A 24,189-nucleotide genomic window follows, 5' to 3' on the forward strand; every position below is an offset into this window, starting at 1 on the left:
GAACGGCTATACAACGGAATTCATTCGAAAAACAACCCGACAACAAAAAAGAAAAAAACAAACTACGAGACCTACAACCGTTGACTACCCGACAACAAAAAAGAAAAAAAAACAAACTACGAGACCTACAACCCCCTCGACTACAGAAACGAGTGTGCATCCCATACGTCAAAGGTACCAGCGAAGCTCTCAGCCGAATACTGGAAAAAGAAGGCCTCAAAGTCGCGCATAAGCCGATGAACACTTTGAAAATCCTCATTCCTAAACCAAAAGACCGTCCACCAAAAGAAAAAGCTCAAGGCGTCGTCTATAAAATCAGCTGTGCCGACTGTCCGGCGTCGTACATCGGGGAAACCAAAAATCTAAAAGAAAGAATCAGACAACATGAAAACGACGTCAGAACATTCAACCGAATACGCAGCGCCGTCGCCGAACATTCCGAAGACGCCGACCACAAGATTTCGTTCCAAGAAACCCAAATCCTTCAAACGGAGACAAACTGGCGAAAAAGGCTACTACTCGAGTCTTGGCACATTCAGAACACGGCGGGTAATATAAACCGCGTGAAGGGCATTCTTCCTTCTTTGTATGTTCATGGCCTTGCAGACGCGACGAAGGGAAGAAAGGACCCCCCGCTCTAGGTCAGCAACACTAATACAACTCGTCCCCCCTCCCCCTCCGCCCCGCCCCCTGTCCCTCGTCAACGCATTCCCGCGACGAAAGGGCGCCCAGCTCCGGTCATCCCAGCCGACCAGCGACGCCGAACCCCCCCACCACCTATTTTGTCTGTCTAGAACAGGTGCCCGACCAAGTGTCTCCGCACCTTACGCTCTCTACCCCTTCCTCTCCTTTGTTACGACGGACCTATTAAAAGCGGCACACCGCCACGTCCGAAGAATACCCCATGAAGAAGGAGCCGAATTGGTTCCGAAACGTCGGGCTAGTAAATTTCCTTATTTGGTTGGAGTCAATCTCTAAGTCTTTATCAATTTCCCCAACCAGACAGGTAATTCTGTCGAAATGTTTAGCTTCTATTCACGACTTGAAGTGTACCAGAGTACCGGAAGAATCTCGGAGTTTAACAAAGAAGCTCGATAACAAGTTAAGGACCACACAGAGAGCGAAGGAATAGACAATGTTAGGCCTAACGTTTAGATACAGGAAGAGAGCGGTGTGGATCAGACAACAAACTAGGTTAGGCGATATTCTAATGGGAGAAAAATGTAGCGCTGGGCAGGCCATGTAATGCGCAGGATGGGTAACCGGTGGACCATTAGGGTTACAGAATGGATACGAAGAGAAAGTAAGTACAGTTGAGGACGGCAGAAAATTAGGTGGGATGAGGAAGTTAGGAAATCTGCAGGCGCAATTAGGAATCAGCTTGCGCGAGACAGGGGCATTTGGAGATCCCAGGGAGAGGCCTTCGTCCTGCAGGGCACATAGAATAGGCTGATGATGATGATAGTAAACTTTGATCGCTCAGACTTCTCTGTTGATGTTAAATCTGTGTGGGTCTGAACTACGCTTTCTTTTGTGCCGACGTTAGCGCTAACAGTGTCTGTGATGTACCGCATCGCATCGTCTCCATTGAAGATGTTACCGTCTTCATCACTTATAGCCGTCGGCAAATGTTTGGTTAGAGTTCCGAGTGCACTTGCATGGTTCAAGAATATTTTAGGGGCGAAGCTCCTTAGGGTGTGGGTCGTTCCCTCCTCTGTAGTAGTAGTAGTAGTAGTATTAGTATGTAGCCACCTCTAGTTTATGAATTGCTCAATAGATGGCGTTGTGTGTCCGTAGCCGCCTGTAATTTTATGAAGTGTTCACTAGATGGCGTTCCGGTTCCACTTCCGGTTCCGGTTCCACTTTGCGCGCGTTCGGTGCGAACGCGGGCAAAACGCCGACGGCGTCGAGCACAGTTCTGTGCGTTGCTGGTGCTGCTGCATGTCCAAGTTTATACAGCTGATAAAACTACCTTGAGTCGACCCCATGGCTGCTTCGCATACTACTCAGGGTTCCCCTACGGGAAGATGGTGTAATTTTCTCTCTCGTTCCCGACGCGCGCTCTCTTTATCTCTCGTCCGTAGCTGTGGTTTACCCGAATGATCCCCCGGTGCGTCGCCCACTCATCAACATTCGCTTCGTCGATATGCTGTGTTTTTTTTTGCTACCCCTTCATCTCTTTTGCAAGTGCTATGCACCCAACGTTCCCTTGTGCATTTAATTTATTTAAATGCGTGGGCGTGAGCGCCATCTGGTGGCGCTTCAAGGTGGCTTCCTACGCCTTCCTCTTCGTGCTCTCCTCGCTCTCGCTGTATTTCATCCCCCACTGAGCTCCGTGGGCGGTCTTTCGTCTTGCGCTGTGCACGTGCGCTCGGTTACGCCGAAGCTCAACGCAGAAACGGGCGCCTAAGAGCTGCGCTCTAAAACAAATAGTAGCCCTTCTCCTATCGAGGAAATCGGAGTAAGCGAAGCTTGTCGTGTGTTTCTTCGGTGTTCTTCTGAACGAACTGCACTGACGAGTACCACGTTGTGCTCGAACCATAACCGGTCACACGCGCAGTAGCGGGCTCTTAAGTTCCTGTTGAGAAACTCGCGTTCAAACTTGGCCCTCACGCCGGAGAACTTGGCGCTGGCTTTCCCGAAGCGTGCAACACCTTTGTCGGTTTCCGGGAGGGCTAGACGACGCTTACATGTGGCCTCAGTGTCGCGTTTCCGCTACTCAGGATCGGTGGCCCTTCGCTGGCGTTCGGCCTCAACATCCCGGCTCTTCGATGAGGTTTCGCCTGTGCTTCGGAGGCACTCACGCTAGAATCGGCGTTTATTCTGGATGGATTTCCATGAAATTTCTTCAAGATTAAATCGGTCCGTTCCGTTACATATGACATTGAATGACTCATACCCCCTTAACCAATGGCTCATACCCCCCTAAACGGGGCCTCTCCATTACGACGACAGAAGAAAATTGAAATTCTACGCTGGAATGATTAGCGGCAACGCAGGCAGCTGTGGAAGCAGACGACGACGACGAATGCGGGAGCAGTGGCACGATCGCATGCCGAGCATCCGTGCATATAAAACCCCGCCTTTAATGGAACGTGTGATGAACCGACAGTGGCTGAATCGGTTAGTGGCGCGGTGGTCTCGCAATGCGGAGGTTCGTGATTCGGCCCCACAGCCCGACGGGTTCGAACCAGACGGTCACACCTAGAACGGCACCGACACTTGTGAGGAAATACAAGCTTCGCTTAAAAAATTGAAGGGCGCTTAAGCTTCTCTACAGTGTAACGCGGTAGCTTTCAAAGGTCGCTGACTGCTTCTCAGCTTTCCCGGCAACTGCAGCTTACGCAATCGTTATGTTTACCGGGAAACGCTGGCGGCGAACGCTTTGCATGAACGCGATATTTCTGGTAGAAACGGCGCTTCTTGCATCGGCCAATCCTGAAGGTAGTGCACAGCTCCGCTAGAAAAATTACATCATTTTCAGGTTTTTGTTCTTGTTTTGCACGTTTAATATTTCAGTCTGAGAAGATTTGACATAAAAGGCATTCGCTGGCGGTGTCTTGTTACATGGCAAGCGTTTGTGGGAATTCATTCTGAAAGTTCCGAGGAATAACGTTGTCAAGAATGTAACACAATGTACGAGTATGAGCAACTTCAGTGATAGAATGGTGTCTCTATATAGCCCGCATATACCGCACGTTATATATCAAGTTGTGGCATATACATATACCTAAATATATACAGAAAGTTTCGCTCACGGACAACTCCGCCACCGCCCACACCAGATTTTCTGCGACACGAAGCCCTTAACGCTTTCGCGTTAAGAAGTGGCCGCGGTTAGTTTTCGATCTTCTGCCCCACCGTCACTGCTACCGCTCCGTAGCAGAGCGCGCTAACCACTGTGCTGCCGTTGCAACAGCCAATGGTGATGAATATCTTCGAGCCTGTGCACGTGGTTGGGTTCTGCCTGGCGGGCGATTCACTAGATGGTAGATCGAGCGAGCAGCTGCAGAGTGAGCACGGCGAGTTGCAGCGGCTCGCTCTGCCTTTCGCGTTCTCGGGGACCCGCAGACGCCGTCGCCAGAGCCCGAGGCCGACGACGAAGAATAAGATGCAACGCGCTTCGGCTACCTGTCGGACTACTACGGCATCCCCCCAGATTATGAGGTGGAGTTCGCCTACGAACGCGATGAAGAAATGTAGCCAACGCTATGGCTGCGCTCGGAAAAGTACTATCATCACTCGGCAAAGTTGTGTTATCGTGCTCAAAAGTTGTGTCATCGAGGAAGAACACTGACCGCAACGTTCTGGAAACATAACTTTGTCGACAACTCCGCAAACAAATCTCAAAAAAAAAATTGTGCGTAATCAAAGCAAACAAATCTCAGCTGACAGATAGCAATAAGGCGGGTTTGTCGACTTGCGCTGTTACAACCTCATGAGCAACAACAATGCACTTGGAAACATAACGCAGCAGCATTAAACTCAGTTACATTTCACCGCAACACTAAACTCAGCCAGATAACTTAGCGACACACTCACTGACAAGTAATGCTCTCGCATTTATACATTGCCTAGGTGCCACCAAAGTTTTTTTGCATATCGCGGTCAATGAAGTGCGCTTGCAGAGTAGCGGTAGGATGTCTGTACCACACTCGCAACGTTCTTCAAACACATCACTTGATGAGATTTTTATTTTATTGATATTGCTAAATTTATTCAGGCGTCATATTCTACAAATAGTCCCATTGTCTATGCCCTAACAGCGCACCACACTATAACCATCCATGCTAAATATAGCTAATAATTTTACAAAGAAAAATTGTAAGAAAGTTTGATCAATAGTCATGTTTGTTCATGGAAATTAGCCAGATAATTTGAGCGACATAACATGGCTTCCTCTACTAGGTGAACCAACCTTTAAGAAGGTTACTTTTTGCCAGCACGTGCCACAAAAAAAAAGGGGGGGGGGGCGCATTACTCATTATTGCTTTTTGCGTACTTGTGAGTATTGAAATATCTCCAGTTTCCTTAAAGTTACTAGATTTACTAGCGCTATTTCCTTAACTATCGTGAGTTTGAGCACTTCGCAACGCTAAGCGTGTTCGAACTTTAGCAGACTCGCCAACACATCCCAAAAATTCTTTTTAGGCTGGGATCACCTCACGACGGGGAGGGCACGTCAGCGGATTGCCCAGACATTACTTACATTATGGGCCGAGCAGGTGTACTGTTGGCAAGGCCTTTCTACTCTCCCTGTAGCAAGGATGCCGTTAGTAAGTTTTTGAGGTAAGTTTTCTTAAAGGGACAGACAACCGCTCAGAACATGAATTGAGGTGGAAAGATTGTCTATCGTATAGGCTAGAACGGGCCCTGTTGTTCTCATTAAACGTGGATTTATATTCTTAATTGTTCACTAAAAGTCGTGGAAATGACCTTTGGCGCCCCATGCGGCAAAAACATGAACCTATCTAAGAGGTCTACCACGTGACTTTGTACCAGTGTATGCTGTTCCTGGTTTTTTTATTATTATTGAAAGGCAGTAACATTCTTTCTATTATAAGTTTTTTCTAACTTACAATGTGCAGGTAAGCCTTCGTTTGTAGTGGGTAGAAAAGTGGCGCTGCCTTCGTTTTCGTTTTCGATAAGTTGGCTTGGCTCGTCTATCGACAGAATCACGACGACGGGGGCCGGCCAGCCATGACGTATTCGTGTACTTGGAAAAAGAACGCGGTGCAGCTGTAAGAAAGGTCTGTACAGCAACGCAAACTTATAGACCTCTCCCTGTTTGCAAACAGCGTGACATCACTGCCGGGGCCCCTCCCCTTTGCCGCGCCTCCGAAGCGGGCGCTGGTTGGCAAAGAACGTTCGTGCGACCTGTTCTCTCTGCATAAGAGCGCTGCTTGTATATCTACAGCCGCGATCCTAAGTCCGGCATATTGCGATTTTTAGAACTGAGAGCAATTACGAACAGTGCTTAGGAAGTATAATCGTCCCTGTTTCTCCGGTACAATCACGTAGCGTTGTTGCCGAGTGCATGGTTCCCGTCTGTCAGCGTGTGGTGATTTCGTAAAAGTGCGTCTCTTCCGTAGATCAAACATCCACAAAACTGTATTACTCCTCGAAAACGGACATTTTATCACATATGATGCACATTTTTGCGGTAACAAAGTGATACTTCGCTAAATGACTGGTCTTCGAACACAAATTTGTGTTGCATTGCCGTGAATGCACTGATTTGCGCCCCATTTACACTATAGCTTTAAACTATATACAAGATGAACTTCGTCTACAACTACACGGCGGCTCGGTGGAGCCGTAACAAGTAGCGGCGCCTAAATTCAGATGAGGGAGAAATGCAGAAAAACTTATTGCCCCGCTTTAGGAGCATGGTAAGATACCGTAGGTGGACAAAATTAATCCGGAGCATTTCGTTACACTGTCCCCCATAAGCCGCTGTGCAGCTTAGGGATGTTAAACACCATAATTTAATTTTAATTATTAGTTTCGGTCATGTGAATGTACAAAGCAAAGTCTTGCATAAGTACATAATCCGTTGCGCGGTAACTTCGCTGTGTCTGCTGCCTCCTTTGCTGCTCTCAACTTTGCGAGACCCAACTTTTGCATGTTTATGTGCATAATCACGGCATAAAGTCCGTGCCACTAAGGGGAATACACCATTACCGAAAAAAAAAGAAAGTTTAGTTTTACTTAAGACCCGTGATATCTGTGTTTAATCGGGATAATTTCAGTGGTTTGCCTTTTGGACATTCCCCGTGTTTAGTACACGCAGCTAAGGCAGTGGTCAAAACATCGTAGGAGCTCATTTGTTGTCATACGTCGCAGTCAATAAATTGGGCTCGAACGAAGGTTTTCTTTTTTTTTCTGCACACAGCGCGGATGGCCCCGAAATAGATGCGCTCACTAATCATCGCGTCTCATTCATTCTCACCTGTTCAATAATTACGGGTCCTGAAGTTCTATCGGCGCCTGATCACTATGACTGGTTTTATTACACGCAACACGCGTCCACAGTCTCGTTAGCGAGATGTATTGCTAATCGCGGAGTACACCACGCGCGCGCACAACCACAAACGCACACACACATAATGTGGTCCGTTTCACTACGCAAAGGTAAGCCGATATCGTTGCTGTTCTCGCCGCACACTTCACCGCAACAAATGTGGCACACTTCCATAGAAAGGCCCAGCGTCACCACATTTTCAACACGCGGTTTACCACACGCCGATGTTCTCCGACACACATTACTGCTAATGTGGCTGGCAAGAGAATAGTGGAGGTTCAGGTAAAAAATAAAAAGGAATAAAAGTAATAAAAACACGCGTCCACGTGGCGTCCTCCTACACCAACTACGCCCGACTGCACCACGCAAAGAGCCGGCGGCGGCTGTTTTTTGTCAACCAGAGGGTCACCGCACGTGCGCCGGTGACGTCACGCTGTGACGTCGCCGGTGTGGTGTGACGTACCCCAGAAGAGGTCTATTGTACCAGTCTGTTTACCTTTAAAAGTGGCTGAAAAGGTGACAATATAGGCGGTTAACCACAGTTGCACTTCCTGCAGTGAAACAGGACGATGTGCGGCTTTCACAATTTGCGAGGCGTGCTATCGGCATCGCTAGCACTTCTCAGCGTTGCCGGAGGAGGGACTGTTATTTTTTTTAGAGGCTGCTCAGATCGAAAAACTTTTGCTCACAAAATGTCCACGCACTTCTGGAAGTAACCGCTGCAGGTGTAAACACTATCGAGGGTGAGCTTTTCGTTGCGCCATAAAAATGTGGGTCCACAAATATCGGTTGTCAGTTCCTTAAATATTGATGTTCATATTTTTGCGATGTCACAAAGCAGACAGGTTAACTGGTGCGAGTACGTTGGCGTTACTCATCTGAGCTACAAGAAACAGCAATGGGGAAGACGATGGTGCAGTCGCCTTTCCCATTACATCTGTGACAGCTGCGCTGTTATTGCGTTTATACAGGGTGTTTCACTTAACGTGGGCCAAACATTAAAAAATATGCAAACACTACGTAGCTGGACAGAACCAAGGTAATGGTGTTTGTTGCCGTCGCTTGGAGATACTCAAATTATTTTTTTAATTCCGCCTAATTAGATAATTAGTCCTAATAAATAATCAACTTCTCTATTGTTATTCTTAGATAAAAACTGTAAACTGCAAAATTGTAGAGCACCACGAGAAACTCCCGATTTAGTGCCTCGAGCAGCAAATTGCGGCGCAGCTTCTCGAAGCACCTTGCGAATATTCAAGGGCACCTTTCATGCTCGGATAAACACTTTTATGTAGCCCGTATTGAGCAACCGAAAGCTGTATGAGGAGTTTGTCATGTTACTGTTCATTGACACTGTTCATCTAATTATAATAATTGAGATGCGGATTAATTATTTAGTACTAATAATGTAATTAAGCGAAATGCAAAAAATGATCTGAGTATATCCAAGCGACAGCAAACATTTCCTTGGTTCTGTCTAGCTACGTAGCATGTGCATAATCTTAAGGTTGGCCCATGTTGAGTGAAACACCCTGTAGATGTACTTGCAACAATTGATATGGAGGTTTTCTTGACTTCAACGAAGAAGCAAAAAAGTATATATTTGGGAATTGCATTGGCTGGGTAAGGTCGCAGGAGGGATGCGGGATCAAAAATCAAGTCATGCAGCTTGTTTCTAATTTTGTGTCTCTTTAGAAGAGCTATACGGAAAACCTGTAGAAGATTTTCTATTGTCCTGGGGCAACAGACATTATTTCAGAGGATGACGAAAGTATTATAAGTGACAGGCTTAGAGATTAGGAAATTTGTAGAAATATTAGCACCTTGCATAGTAACTACAAAGTACTTGGTTGCTTCTCCTATATAATTATTTTATAAAGCGCGAGAGAAGTCTTAATGAAGCACCGAAATTCTATTTATGTGTGAGTAATCTAAGAACAAAATTACGGCAGGGTATGCTCACCACAGTACTTCTAGAAGATTGTATATACCTACAAGCGTTCGAGAGCTTTAAGGTACGTCCACACTAGCGACAAAAACGCACGCGACACGCCGCGCGCGGCGAGCGATCCTGTCGCGCGCGGCAAGATTCACGAAAAGCGGCAGCAACGCGCGGCCAACGCTTGAATGGGTGCGAGACCCATTTTTTGCGGCAGCCGCAAAACGAGCACCAATCAGAAGCGAGCCGCGCAGTTGTGGCGCCACCTGTCGCACAGGCAAAGAATCATAATGTTTGGGCTCGTAGATCCAACAGTGACGCGCACGCCGTAAAATCTCAGAGGCCATGTCCAGTCAATGAGGCCGTTTTCGTTAAGCCTTCCCATACCACTGTCCGCTTTCTGGCACGTCGGCGTCGCGCCATGGTCGCACCAGCAAAGAACACGCTAAGATTATAATGTTCACAATCACCAATACGTCATCCAGATATGACCTCTCTGAGCTTGAGCGACTCCCAGTGAAACGCCGAAACAATGAAGCAACTACAACGGAGAACGGAGCGCGCGCTTTCACGAGAAGTCTCGGAAGGGGACGAGTAGAAACGGGACGTCAGGTGGTGTCATGTGACTGCCGCGTCTCACAAAACGCGGGCTAGTGTGACCATCGCAACGCATTTGTGCCGCGCGCGTTTTTGTCGCTAGTATGTACGTACCTTTACACAACTGTTCTAGGCAGCGTTTTCAAGCGTAATGAAACAAGTGAATGGAGCACGCAATATCTAAAATCGGGCCTGCCGCAAGCCAGCATTTTAGGCCCTCTCTTGTTTTTAGTTTACCTAAATAATATATTGTCGCACAGCCCTGATCAGAGAGGTCGCACAGCCCTGATCAAGAGGAATAGCAGCAGGTCGCCGTTTTTTAATACTGCGCGCCACTGCGACTTCTTCTTCGCGGCGCCTTGATAGCAATGCTCATGCCTGCTCGCATAGTCCTCCTCTTCATCGGAGTACAGGCACGACACTTGCATCCCTCCGAAGGAAGCATCGTCCCGATGCGCAACTTAATCATTTGAGGGCGGTCTACAAAGGGCACAAAGTAACGCACACAAAACAAAACAAAAAAAAGCTACAAAAAAAGAACAAACGAAACTCAGTTCGACAGATACGGCTTCATCCGCACCACATGCACCACTTCGGGTAAGTGCTTGCGGCGACTGGATCTACTGTCACTGTCAAGAACGACCTCGTAGGTCACGTCGCTCGAGCGTCGGATCACTCTGTACGGCCCTAAGTACCATCTTAGCAGTTTTTAGGAAAGTCCACGACGGCGTATGGGTATCAAAACCCATACTTTATCGCCGGGAGTGTAGAGAACGGACCTGTGTCGAAGATCGTACCGTTTTGCATGGTGGTTTTGCTGATAGCAGATACGTACGCGGGCGAGCTGTCTGGCTTCTTCGGCGCGCTGAGTAAATTCGACAAAGTTGGTAGGTATGTCCTTGCACTCGTTCGGCAGCATGGCTTCCAACGTCGTCGTGGCTTCGCGACCGTGGACCAAGTTGAAGGGTGTCATTCGAGTAGTTTCTTGTCAAGCGGTATTGTATGCGAAAGTTACGTAGGGCAAAATGTAATCCCTGTTCTTGTGTTCCACGTCGACGTACCTGCATAGCATGTCTGCGAGGGTCTTATTAAGCCGCTCGGTTAGTCCGTTGGTCTGGGGATGAAATGCGGTTGTTTTCCGGTGGCTTGTACCACTTAGTGTGAGAACCGAGCCAAGAAGTTCTGCAGTGAAGGCAGTTCCCCTGTCTGTGATGACTACTTTTGGGGCGCCGTGCCGAAGGACGATGTTTTTGACGAAAAAATTAGCCGCTTCGGCTTCTATGCCCCGCTGCGTATATAGCTTTAGTCTCCGCGTTGCGCGTCAGGTGTTCGGTTGCGACAATGATCCATTTGTTGCCGGCTGTAGAAGTTGGAAATGGGCCCAGGAAATCCATTCCAACATGGGTGAAAGGCTGTCCTGGTACCTCGACTGGATGTAAGAGACCTGCAGGCTTGCCGGAAGGTGTTTTGCGTCTTTGGCAGTCGGCACATGTTTGTACATGATGTTTCACAGCAGCGGGTAGCTTTGGCCAAGAGTACTTGCGTCGGAGTCGGGACAGTGTTCTCGTGTAGCCTAGATGATCTGAGGTGGCTTCATTGTGGCATGCTGTTAGTATGTCTTTTCGAAGTGATGCCGGTACGACAAGCAGGTACGTACTGCCGCTGGCAGAAAAGTTCTTATAGATAACATCATTCCGCAGACAAAACGACGGAAGTCCCCTGGAATAGAGTCGCGGGACGTCTTTACTTCGGCCTTCCAAGAAATTAATGACTGGGAGCAGCTCTGGGTCGCGACGACTCCCAAAAATGCAGCGTCCACGTCATCGGTACCTGCGGGCTCGACGGGTGACCGCGAAAGGCAGTCGGCGTCGGTGGACCTTTTCCCTGATTTGTAAATTATGGTCATGTCAAACTCCTGAAGCCCAGCGCGCCAGACGGCCAGATGCATCTTTCAAGTTAGTCAGCCAACAAATAGAATGATGATCGCTGACAACCTTGAATGAATGACCGTACAAATAGGGGCGAAATTTGGTAACCGCCCACACCACGGCATAGCATTCCTTCTCGGTAGCCTAGTAGTTTTCCTCCGTACGAGAAAGAGTTCGGCTGGCGTAGGCGGACTGTGTACCGATTTCTATCAAGCGCCCATCAGCTTCCCTGTTACCTTAACACACTTGAACGGAATAACATCTCACTGGAACAAATATCGAAAAATAAGTTAGAGTTTTGCCGCTTCTGCACTAATGGATGGTGTTTCATTCTGTTTTTGTAGCGAGAGCTACATTGGCCGCATTTTCGCCGTTTCGCTGTGGCCGGTGGCCGCACCACGAGATGAGCCGTTGCCTAGCAAACGCCGCAACTGGCAGCGCCAGCTCGCCGCGCCATCTCGCATGACGTCAGAGGAGGAGCCGGTAAAACCACGTTGCAACAACAGAGGAGGAGCCTGCGTTGCAACGTTTATATAGAAGAGGCGGCTTGGTGGAATTCGTCGGCAGATATGGAAAGTGAGTCGGAGTGACTGAAAGAAGCCAGGGTCGTCGGACGAAACCAAGAGGAGGCAGCGAACCGAGGAGACGGAGGTACAACGAGCCGCATGCCTCGAGAAGCGTCGTAACTACGAAGCGGCCAGGCGAGTGGATTCAGATGAGGATAGCACCCGAAACGTGTTCAAGTCACTGGACGACAACCCCTTATCCTCCCGCCTCACCGACCATCGGACCGTCTTTGTGGCGATTGAGAAACAACAAGGTGAAGACTTTCAAAATGAATGCGTTACACTTTAAAAATGTCTAATCTTTAATGTAACCATCACTTAACGAGAGGTAACAACCAAACCTAAACACTCAGACGTGCGAAACTAAACGATAAACATGTAACCGTAGAGAGAACCGAGCTAAACAATGAGATTCACCGTACCTCTCGCTACGCACACCCAGGCATACCTGAGTTAAGCCACAGCCAATTTTTCTATGTTGCTTTATTGTTTATGTTAAATCACACAATGTTAACAAATGCAGGCTGTTTGTACGTATATTTTCTTACTGATCCCCACTGTAAGTATTTTAGCCCTTGTACGTTTGCAAATTCAGAATGTAATACAATATTTTCAGTATTTCTCTGCGTTTGTCATTACTAAGCTGTTTCCTTGCCATACTGTCATGTGGGGCGCAATGGGGTTTTCTCAAGCCGCTGCATGCGGCTTTTACACTTACGTACGCTCCCATGCTGTATTCTGAAAGATATATATATATATATATATATATATATATATATATATATATATATATATGTGTGTGTGTGTGTGTGTGTGTGTGTGTGTGTGTGTGTGTGTGCTGCACCATGTGTCATTTAAGAAAAATAACATCGCTGTCCAGTTGTTTCCTAATCTTTGCTTCAGAAGTACTGCCACGCAAGAAAGCAAACAGCCTTAGGACAGAATTACACATTTTATAGTATATATATACTATAAAATGTGTAATTCTGTCGTAAGGCTGTTTGCTTTCTTGCGTGGCAGTACTTCTGAAGCAAAGATTAGGAAACAACTGGACAGCGATGTTATTTTTCTTAAATGACACATGGTGCAGCACATCAGTTTCTGCTAGCTATGTGTTAATCCAACATTTCCAAATATTTTTTTTTGCAAAATACGCCATGGAGGCCTGTTATGGTTCTGTGAGACTGCATATGTCACTGTTGTCTTTCCGTACTGCTTCAGCTCAGAGAGACACTGAAGAGGAGCAATAAATCTGTTTCGAATGTGGCATTCAAATTTTCAGCGCGGTTTTAAAAAACACTTACACGTGTTGCGTTTTTCAAATCCGCGCTGCAAACACGAATGCGGAATTCAGCAATCAACGCTCCTCACCGCCATGACTGTTTAGAATGATAAAGAATTGAAAACTGCAACTTTCTTAACTTTGCAAAGTTATATTGAATATGAGCAGATAATATATGTCGAATAAGACCGGAGAAAATAGAAGTGTAATTGATTGAATTGTTTTCATTTTGACCTTGAACCCAAGTACTGCTACGTCAGTGTGAAGTGCATTAGTTAAAAGTATTTCGTAATACTTGAGCTCCGTGTGCTCCGTCAATTTTTTTCAAGCTTCAGGTGTGCAATTTGTGTCTCAATTAGAACACAATGCAGTCCGTCTTTACTGGTAAACAATTATCTACGTCCTAGAAGACTCCGTAAAACCCAGTCACGTCGCGGCGAGCACGTGCGGGAAATGCAAGGTGGTGGCGCCAACCGTGCTTCTGTTTTGGGCCTTTTCGTTCTTACCGAGAACTTCTCCCTGTACGAGAGGCGTTTTTCGTATTGCAGGAGAGTGATTTGCCAATACCGCTGGAAACGATTTCGTCTTAGTGCCCCCATAATTACTTCGCTGCTTGCGCTGACAATGCTTCTTTAGTCGGGCGCATTCTTGCTTTCGAAATTCGGGTTATGCTTAAGTCACCGTGGTAGGTAGAAATATATGGCTGATGCCAACGTTTTGAACAGTAAGAGTTGTCATCGTATAGGGTTTGCCTCCGAAACGTTGTATTAAGCCGCATTCCTTGTTCAAACCCTTCGAGCCTGCATCTTCCGGTGAATCATTTTCTTGTTTTGTAGAGCTGTTTAGTTGCGTTCAGTTTCTCAAACGTGACAATCGTGTAGCTGACTTTTTTTTCTTATTTGTATGCATGCTTATCAAGTGTGCCTTACCATCACTTACCAATTTCAGCAGGCCATTCATGGTAGTTCCAACCTTATCACCTCTAGCAACGACAGAGAGATCAAGCTTTGACGGGGCCAAAATGAAAATGAAGAATACACACATGAGTTGAAACAAGTAGCAAGTTGATGAAAAGCCGGATGCAGATATTCGTGCCTGGATCGCTCGTGGTATCTACACCCTTCCTGTTGAAGCCATTCGTTTGTATTATTGGAGCCGAACTGCAGTTGTTTGCGTAGACGCTTAGCTGTATCGTTAGCCGACAGGTGCAGGCGCCGACACCGCTTTGTCTAGCGTCAACTTGGCGTTTCCCCTAGGCACGTGCAAACACCAGGTAATTTAACCAAACCTGTTGTGATCGATGTTTGGGTCGCTAGCAGCCGCATGCACTTGCCGTCTAGCCGGGTAAGTAGACGACCACGCTTCCGCGCTTATGTTAACGGAGCTTTGCAGCCGTCCATGCGCTCGTATTCCGACATAGGTGCCAATTGCAGAGGCGCCGTGCCGGTAACATGTTGGTTGGTAGCAGCAGGAAATACCGAGCTATTGATGGCAGTCAATAAAGCGAGAATAGGACTATGGTGCGGTAGTCTTCATTTGACATGGTAGCAAACGACCGGTTCGTGCACGCTGAGGATTGTAGTTTCCGAGAGAAACAGCGAGCGGAACTTGAAGATTGACGACTATACCCACCGTTTCGGATGAACTGCTTTATTTATACCCATCTCCGGCTATGGCGACGATGAATGTGCGCACTACAGCTGCTGATGATAAATAAAAATGATGATGATAAAATATATTCCCGCACGTCATTACAACACCGAAAGATAAGGAAGGTGGAATCCACATACGGTACTCCCACATGTTTCTTTTTTTTTTCAGGAAAAAAGTATTTTCAGGAGTTTTGATATACCCTATTTATTGCATTTGCGCAGCACTCCCCAGGCCAGTTGCTTGTTCACAGACGACTACGTTCCGGACATAAGGGTCACTACAACACGTGAGAAAGAAAGGGCTGATACGTGTACCCGTTACTTGGCAAAGGGCCAGACCCTCATGGCTACTGAGGTGGGATAACTTGTTGCATCGGTACTAATGTTCATTATTTTACGTTTCGCAGTGCTTTTTGAAATTGTACATGAACAGGCCCAGTTCATAATATTAACATGTGCTACTGCGCGAAGCACGTTTGTCTAAATCAGGTTCCGGTGATACTGATTTTCGAAAAGGCAACACAGGGAGCTAGCTGCGCCCACTGGGACTTGTCTCTTGTTCACGGTTTCATCACAGACGCGTGTCTACATTTTCCAGGTCATGATAAAAGGATCAACTGCAAGTACGGGCTGTTCGCAATGACAACGGCGTCAGTAATTGAATTTCTGCGCTGGAGAGCAAGTTTTATAACCATGGAAATGGTTTATTATTATCTGAAATTTTATAACGACCGATGCATGAACTCATATAAACAGAACCACTGCAGCAGCTCCATCTAAAACTGTACAGTCATCATTACCCTTGTGACGAGCACGGGAAAGACAGCTGCCGGGGAGCTCCGAAGCTAGCCAGCGAAGTCTAACTGTAATTTCTGGGCCCGAATGAGCCCAGCAGCTAGCCTTAGACTTCCCTGGATGCCTGCAGAGCGCCCCAGAGGCTGCCGTTTCCATGCTCTACACAAGGGTGGCGCCGACTGTACATTGTACTCTGCAATTGAAAATACCGCGTTCGGAAGCTATGATCAATGTGAACGCATTTGTAGGGTTCAAAATCTTAGTAACGAGTCGATGTTTTAAACGAGTGTGGCAGAGATTGCTGCCGTTTTGCGGAATGAAAACAAACAACTGTAGAAACTTTTTCGAGGACATCAACTCGTCACCCCTCTGGTTTGTAATGCTAAAGTTATGCGTGATAGGAAATTGTATCGAACATTTTAGAAATTAACTCGGTTTTCAAGGAATGTTGTATCTACATTCAAACCCTGTCACGCGCCTACATAACAGCGCTTGCTATGTCCATCCATATATGCGAATTTATGCTGCAATTCTTTTCCTTTACAAGTAAAGTATCATATGACGTCCGCCCTTCACTACCGCAGTCGTTTCGAAACCACGAAATTTTAGTGTGTTTATTTTGTAAGACAGGGGAGCAAAATTAGCGGGAACCGTAATTCACCTAATGCCATGGAATACACGTATGTGGTCACCACCGGGGACGACACTTGTCTTCCGCATATGACACCAAGGGGGGCAACAAACTCGGCATTCCACAAGCTCAATGTCTCCACGGCCCAAAATAGCCTTCTAAACTTGTAAAGGAAAGGTGTCTTCTAGCACGCACTCGCAAAGTGGAAGAAACACTGAGAGCACTATTGCTGCGAAGGCAACTATTTGGAAGAGTGTTTGCCGTACACAAAAACAACTCTCCCTAAACCCAGCGCTACTCTGGAAACATTGTGATGCCAGTTCGCCTAAAGGTGAAACGTCGGCTGTCACCTTTCATCTTAGCACATTGCGTAAATGCGCCTTCGGAGTAGTCTAAACAATCGCATTGGTTTTTCTCACGTTTTGCTGCTGGTCCTTGCAACCGTTATCATATACTTGGATTTACTGCATCTATCGACATATCATTTTTCAAGCGTACGTTTGTCAAATCTGCCGCGAAATCCGTTTAACTATTTTCCATAAAGTGGTGAGGAGCAGGAGCATTCCTATACTTCACAGATGACTGACATACTGAGAAAATCGGTGACGTGTGGATCTTAGCAGCGCAGCTTTGTGCTAAATATGATATGAAATGAAATTAAAATATTGTGCCATTTACTGTGACGGCCGCAAGCAACCCATCGTGGTTTAATACAGGCACAATGTTAGGCAAGGCGAGAATAAAAAAAATGCACCACTTAAAAATTAAAGAAAAATATTTACTAGGTAGAGTGCATCTCTAGAGCAGTTGTGGCTGCTGTAAAGAAGAGGCAATATGGAATGAAGAAAAGCAAAAGAGCACATTCAGGAACCACACGATTCTCATTATATAACGCATTATCCCTTCTTAGCCAACATCAATTATTGCGTTACAGACCATCTGTTATCCCTGCATTGTTCTTGAAACACGTGAAATAATAAATTTCACCAGCAGCATACATCATACTAAAAAAACATAAACATATTTCTCGCGTAGGTTTTAAATTTAATAAAGAAGTTAATCTGTTTAAACTATTCATTGCCTAAGAAATTTCCTTTGTGTTTTTCTTAGGCGATATAAAATTTCGATAAACCACCTTGGGTACATAGAGTAATAGTAAGTTTGCTGCATTATTCAAACAGCAGACACCATTTGGAAGAGAAATACATAAAGATATTTCTCGCGTAGGTTTTAAATATAATAACGAAGTAACCTGTTTAAACTATTCATTGCCTAAGAAATTTCCTTTGTGTTTTTCTTAGGCGTTATAAAATTTCGATAAACCGCCTTGGGTACATAGAGTAATAGTAAGTTTGCTGCATTTATTCAAACAGCAGACATTATTTGGAACAGAAATTGAAATGCGTATTCGACGAATTAGCAAAAGATCAATATTTCACTTTCGAATAGATAATTTAACGCTAATATGACAATTGATAAATTGCAGCCGGTTAGTTGACCAGCGATATAAACTTGGAATATCCACTAAGGATCTCACGAGCTTCGAGATATACGCCGTGAAACTTGCAAAAATTTCACTCTTATTGCACTTTGCAAACAGACCGCTGTTTTAATCATTGAAGCACATAACTATCTGGGACTACCGTGTATTTCGTCGCACGCTTTGAAAATCAATATCTTGAAGCAGTATCACCTTCAAAGTTCACCACAATGAAATACACCTTGCGAAAGCACCGGCTGAAATTTCTAAGTTGCAAAACGTACAGCAAAATATCTACTGAAAACGTTATTTAGTAAATTTTGTCAATTAGTTCAATATGCAGTTCGAGTTCTCAAGCAAATCTTGTCCACAATTAGTAATACAGCATAATGTCTAGAAATGCGATATCTGGCACAGGCGCCATTCATTATTTATGTACGGTCTAATAACTTATAAGTCACCCTATATAAGTGCTTTTTGGACATTCGGATGAGGGAACATATCGCATTATTAGCTGCGTCATTTAAAAACAATTAAAAAAATGCAACGTCACGCCAACTCGATGGTGAGGTCCGCACATTTTGAGTGCCACACTCCTCGGAACTTTCACCTGTCTGTCGCCTCCTAGCTGAAGCCCTCCGACGTCCATCTAACGGCCTCTCCAGCGCCCGCATTTATGTTCCGAACCATTGGATTTCGAGAATATATTTCAGACTATACCGCATGCTTTAAATAGGGAGCACGATACAATCAGCGCCGCTGGCATATTATTCCAAACGGAAATGAATACACAACTGGCACAGCTAAGATGGCAAGATATGGCACGACGTTTTTCTCGAAGTGGCTCCTGTCAGCGTTCTCCATATTTAGTGCATATTTGCTGCAATTTGGCTATTGTGGCAATATTCTGTCCTTTGTCGTCACAACCTGGCACAGCGCCGTTGCTACCAACTTCAGTGCTCCGCGACATCATTGACAGCTCCTCCTGTATGCGGTGTTCTTGCTCCACATGCCTCCTTTCCGGATACATTCTGCTTCACTTCCTTCATCAAGGAAAAAACTCAATTGGCCGCAAATGTTACCAGGAAGGAGAGGGGGTGATCAGAATGAACACCTACAACTATCGATTTATATTGGTCGCAGAGCAACATATACTCACAGGTGAAAGACGAAAAAGTGTAATGCTGCAGAAGCAACACTAGCCTGACACTAGCGTACAATGACTAGCATACAATGACGGGCGACCTAACGTACGCAACACCCGTGGCACGTATACATGCGAAAAACGCCACAAATTTTCTGAGCCTGGTGGTCTTTATACTCGGTCACAATGACGAACATTTGAAACAAAGTGCTCCACTTGCATGTAGAGTAGTGCTTTTTCAGTTGACAGCTGACCGCCCCATGCATCAGGGCCGCGTGTTTATGCTTCTGATAATTATTACATCCACCTGTTTGGTAGATGTAGCACACAACGCACTATTTTTGCGTGTATCGTTTGACAGGCGGTGATGGATGTAGTTGCATTATGTTCATTACAGAGCACACCAAGCATACTCGCAGTGGAAATAAGCTCCTCTAAGTTGATATTTTGCACAATTTTATTGGAGGACAATTTATGAATGCAAGGTATAAAACCAGCACTTCTATTGCACCAGTCATCAGTGGTTAATTTACGTTCACTTAGAACGAAAAGCGACAGCGCCATGCGTGTGGGCAACATATTAGGGATGCCAGCTGCCGAGCGACGTTAAATGTGGGTGCGGTAGCTTCCTTCGATCAGGGTATGACTGCAAAAGGAACGCAATGATGCAAGATTTCAGCATTCTCTGTTCCACAAAGTTCAAATGTATGGAAGAAAAGGACAACATCTTATTTTCATAGCGTGGTGCATACTGCCACTATACTTGGTTGAGCATTAAAAACCCTTTCAAAATTAAAAATTCTTTGTTATTCTCCGGAACGTCTGCGTTAACTTCGAATTCCACCATGCATGGTGAGAAAAAACAAAAATTGAGACGACGATTTCCCGCTTACCGCCTTAGCATAGAGGCCTAAGCAGTCGTCAAAGTATTAGAACAACTCTACAGCCATGGTCATGGTAGTATTAGCTCTCAGGAACCTGTCAAGTCTAGCTTACGAAATGTTACGAAGAACTGTAGCAAACCATAACCAATACGCCCTTTTCGTTCTTGAATACTATGTCTTCCTTGGTGAGTTACCATTAATTTTCACTGTCAGCTGTTAGCGCTTCTTGCCCCTTTTGCGGAGGGTAGTGCCAATGATAGTGCATTTTAAAAATGTGACAAAGGTGATGATGATGACCCTTATAGTCACCGGAGAAGTCTACACATCCTGTGCGTAGTCGTTCGTAAAGAAATTCAACAAGACCTGTGGTTGACGAGGAACAGATCGTCGTACCAGCAAATGCGTCTGCAAAAACCAGCCGATTGCCGCCTTCTGAAATAATTGCCCTTAGTAGCTTAGGTCCTTGCGCGCCTTTGCAATATAAAACAAGCGTAGTCTGGCACATTTAGAGACCCTCAATGGCGAGGCCAAGGATGTTGTTCCAAATACCTGATGCTTCGTTCTTCGCCCTCGTGGGTGCGACTTCCTTTAGCTGTTTCAAATGTCCTCCTGTCACTAGAGTGGCCTCTTTCTGTACAGCTGCTTGGGCAGAACAAAAACACACCCTTCTGGTCCGATTGACGTAGCTTAAAGCTCGCGCCTCTGAGCACAATTGGCCGCAGATGTACCGTCTTGCACAGCCTGACTTTCTTAAGTAGGCTTTCAACTCCGGGTTAAGTGTAACAAATCATATCCTTGAGTTTTTCTCGGAAGCAGCTGTCTCAATGAGCCGTCATATAAAGTCTTGAATACGTGAAAAACTTGGGCCCATGCTTCAGGACCTACTAGACTCCATGAAGGACGCTACTACCGCCAAGAGCCACTACCGGCTGCCCTGTTAAACTGTTGATTGGTTTGGTCATCGGAAACCATGCGAACAGGCAACGAAGATACAACTCAGCTCTCCGAAAAAAATTAAAAAGGCTTTCGACATGGGGGAGACGGATACTACGTTGATTATCTTCCCATTCATTTTACTATAAGATGGTGAGACTGATTCCTTGTAATTGAAAGCGAGTGTCACGCTAACATTGCCATTTGCCTTTGTCGCTGTAGTTGTTTTGCGAGAAACATATTTGGAGAAGTGACTTTTTACGCATTTAGTATGTGCTTATATGTTTCAGCACGATCAACTAAACTGGATAGTTGTATGGAGCGCTCTGGCATATCTAGTTGTCTGTTTAGTGGATTGTGTGCAAAATGACGCTTTTTTCTTAACGAAAGAACAATTTGCCAAGCAGCTAATCTGTAGCGGCTCGATTTTCCCCAAACACGACGCACTTTTTTTCTTAATGATTCTGTAAAAAACAAAAAAAAAGCTATGCCGAAGGCGGTGACTGTAATCCTCTGCGCTACATCTTTACAATATTATTTGTAGTTGTTTTACGTTTACTTTAAAGGAATGTAATAGAGTATCTGGAGTTAAATGTTGCTAATTTGAAACGCTGGTGCCTTTTGATTTGTTCCTTCAACATTTTACCCAACAGACGTACGGATCCTGCTCGTTTTCTTGCTACACTGACATCACGTCTTCATTTGTCCTACTGGAAAAGGACGGTACACCCTGCAACAACGGAGATCCCTCAAAGGTAATCATAGCTTTCATCTGACGTCCCATATTCCTCAAATAGTTTTTAACCTAAGCACAAAGCAAGTGCAATTTCTGTTATTGCTACGCTTGCCAAGCAGCGTGATGTTGAACAAAGCATAGGCCACGTCAAGATAACAATCTTTGAATCTTTGTGCCAATAGAGAGAGAGAGAGACGTGGTGGGAAAGGCAGGGAGGTTAACCGGAAAAGATTCTGGTTTGCTACCCTGCACTGGGGCAAGGGGAAGGGGAAATGAAAGGCGGAAAGAATAGGGAAGAGAAAAAGCAGTCACGAAAAAAAATCAAGGAATTAAAAAAAAGAAAGGAAAAGGAGGAAGTTGGAAACGTCTGTGAGAATTATAGTCTGTCAGATAGTATACTCGATCGCAAAAACTTCAAGAGTGCCTTGACTGACTTGTTGTGTGACGACTGTATAGGCCGGCGTTCCAGGACTGTCTGCTCCGAAAGCGGCCGGTCGGCAAGACGTGCCAGCGCGGTCGCGAATGACTGCCTATGTGCGCTGTATTGGGGAGAGTGACAAAGTACGTGCTCGATTGTTTCCTCGTCGCCGCAGTGGTCACACGCAGCACTATCCTCCCATCCAATGCGGAAAGCAAACGACTTTGTAAATGCGACACCAAGCCACAATCGGCAAAGTACTGTTGTTTCGGGTCGGGATAGTCCAGGTGGAGGTCGAAGTCGAAGACAGGGGTCCAGTCGATGCAGACGTGTATGTTGCAAACTAGGTGTGTTCCACAACGATTGTGTGGCATCGTTTGCAAGCACTCAAAGTTTCGCTGCTGCATCTGTTCTTGACAGCGGGATTGGTTCCTGTGCGCCGTCTTCATGAGCAGATCGAGCAGCTTCATCAGCATGTTCGTTGCCCATTGCGCCACAGTGGCTAGGGAGCCACTGAAAGGTGACGTCGTGTCCTTGCTCAACGAGGCAATGAAGGAGCTCTCGGATTTCGAGGACTAGTTGTTAGTAGGGTCCACGGTGTAAGGCGGAAAGCAAGCAATGTAGCGCTGCCTTGGAGTCCCTGAAAACACTCCATTTGTGAGGTGGTTCCTCATGAATTATGCGAAGTGCGCTACGAAGAGCAGCAAGCTCCGCGGCTGTCGATGTCGTCTGGTGTGATGTCTTGAATTTCAAGGAGGAGACTTTCGCAGGAAAAAAACACTGATCCTGCAGAACCGTCCATGGTGGTTGAACCATCAGTGTATAGATGGGTATGATCACTGTATTTTTCGTACAGCATGATCAGCGAAAGTTGCTTGAGAGCTGGTGATGAGAGTTCGGCTTTCGTTCGAATTCCAGGCACTGTCAGTCGAACTTGTGGCTGAGCCAAGCACCAAGGAGGAAACAAAACTCTCGTTGCAGCTGTGTAACCTGATGGAAGGTATATACGATAAGGCAGTATTGTCTGACAAAAAGAGGCACGTTGTCTGTCCTCTGGCAGTGAGGCTAGATAGTGGGAAGGGGCGCGAGCAAGGTGCCTGACGTGTGCTCTGAGCGCTTCCATAATAATGTGAATCTTGGCTGGGTAGTCATGTGCAATTGCAATGGTTTCTGATGTTGATGTACATCGTGGCAACCCTAGACAGACCCTAAGTGCCTGTGCCTGAGCACTTTCGATTGTACGAATGTTAGTTCTACAGGTATTGGTCAGCACTGCCAAGCTGTACCTCAGATACCCGAGAAACAGCGTCCTGTAGAGTTGCATCATCGCGTGTACTGAAGTACCCCAGGATTTTCCTCCAAGAAACTTGAAGAGATGAGAGATGGCTGTCAGGCGCTTCTTTAGGTTGGTGACATGGGGACTCCAACAAAAGTCACGATCGATGATTACCCCTAAGAACCTGTGCGTTCTGACGTAAGGGATATTTTGTCCATCCATGGTTATGGTGTATGGTGTCATTCGTTTCCGGCTAAATGCGATCAATGCGCATTTGTCTGGGGAAATCTTGAGGCCTTGTTCATTAAGGTACGTCGCTATCAACGCCACAGATTTTTGGAGCCTTGCACGTACTTGAGGGCGCGTCACGCCAGATGCCCAGACGCATATGTCATCCGCATATATTGACAACTTCACCGTATTTGGTAGGCATTCTACGAGGGCAATGAGCACAAGATTGAAGAGTGTTGGGCTCAACACACCGCCCTGTGGTACTCCACGGTGTGTATAGTGTTGAGAAGTTGGGCCATCTTCAGTATTCACAAATAGACACCGATATGTAAATAACTGCGTGTCCAACGATAAAGCCTACCGCCGAGGCCAACCATTTCCAGAGCCTCTAATATAGCCTCATGAAGAACATTGTCATATCCTCCTTTGATGTCGAGGAACATGGCGACAGATAATCGCTTACACGTCTTTTGATGTTGAACGTAAGTAACCAAATCGATGACGTTGTCAATGGAACATCGGTGACGTCGAAAGCCAGCCATTGCGTCTGGATAAACTTCATAGTGTTCCAGGTACCATTCAAGTCTGGCGAGGATCATTCGTTCCATCACCTTCCCAATGCAACTAGCCAGCGCGATTGGGCGGTAGGAAGTAATCTCTAGAGGAGACTTGC

The sequence above is a fragment of the Dermacentor silvarum genome, chromosome 9 (assembly GCF_013339745.2).
Source record: "Dermacentor silvarum isolate Dsil-2018 chromosome 9, BIME_Dsil_1.4, whole genome shotgun sequence".
Lineage (NCBI taxonomy): Eukaryota > Metazoa > Arthropoda > Arachnida > Ixodida > Ixodidae > Dermacentor > Dermacentor silvarum.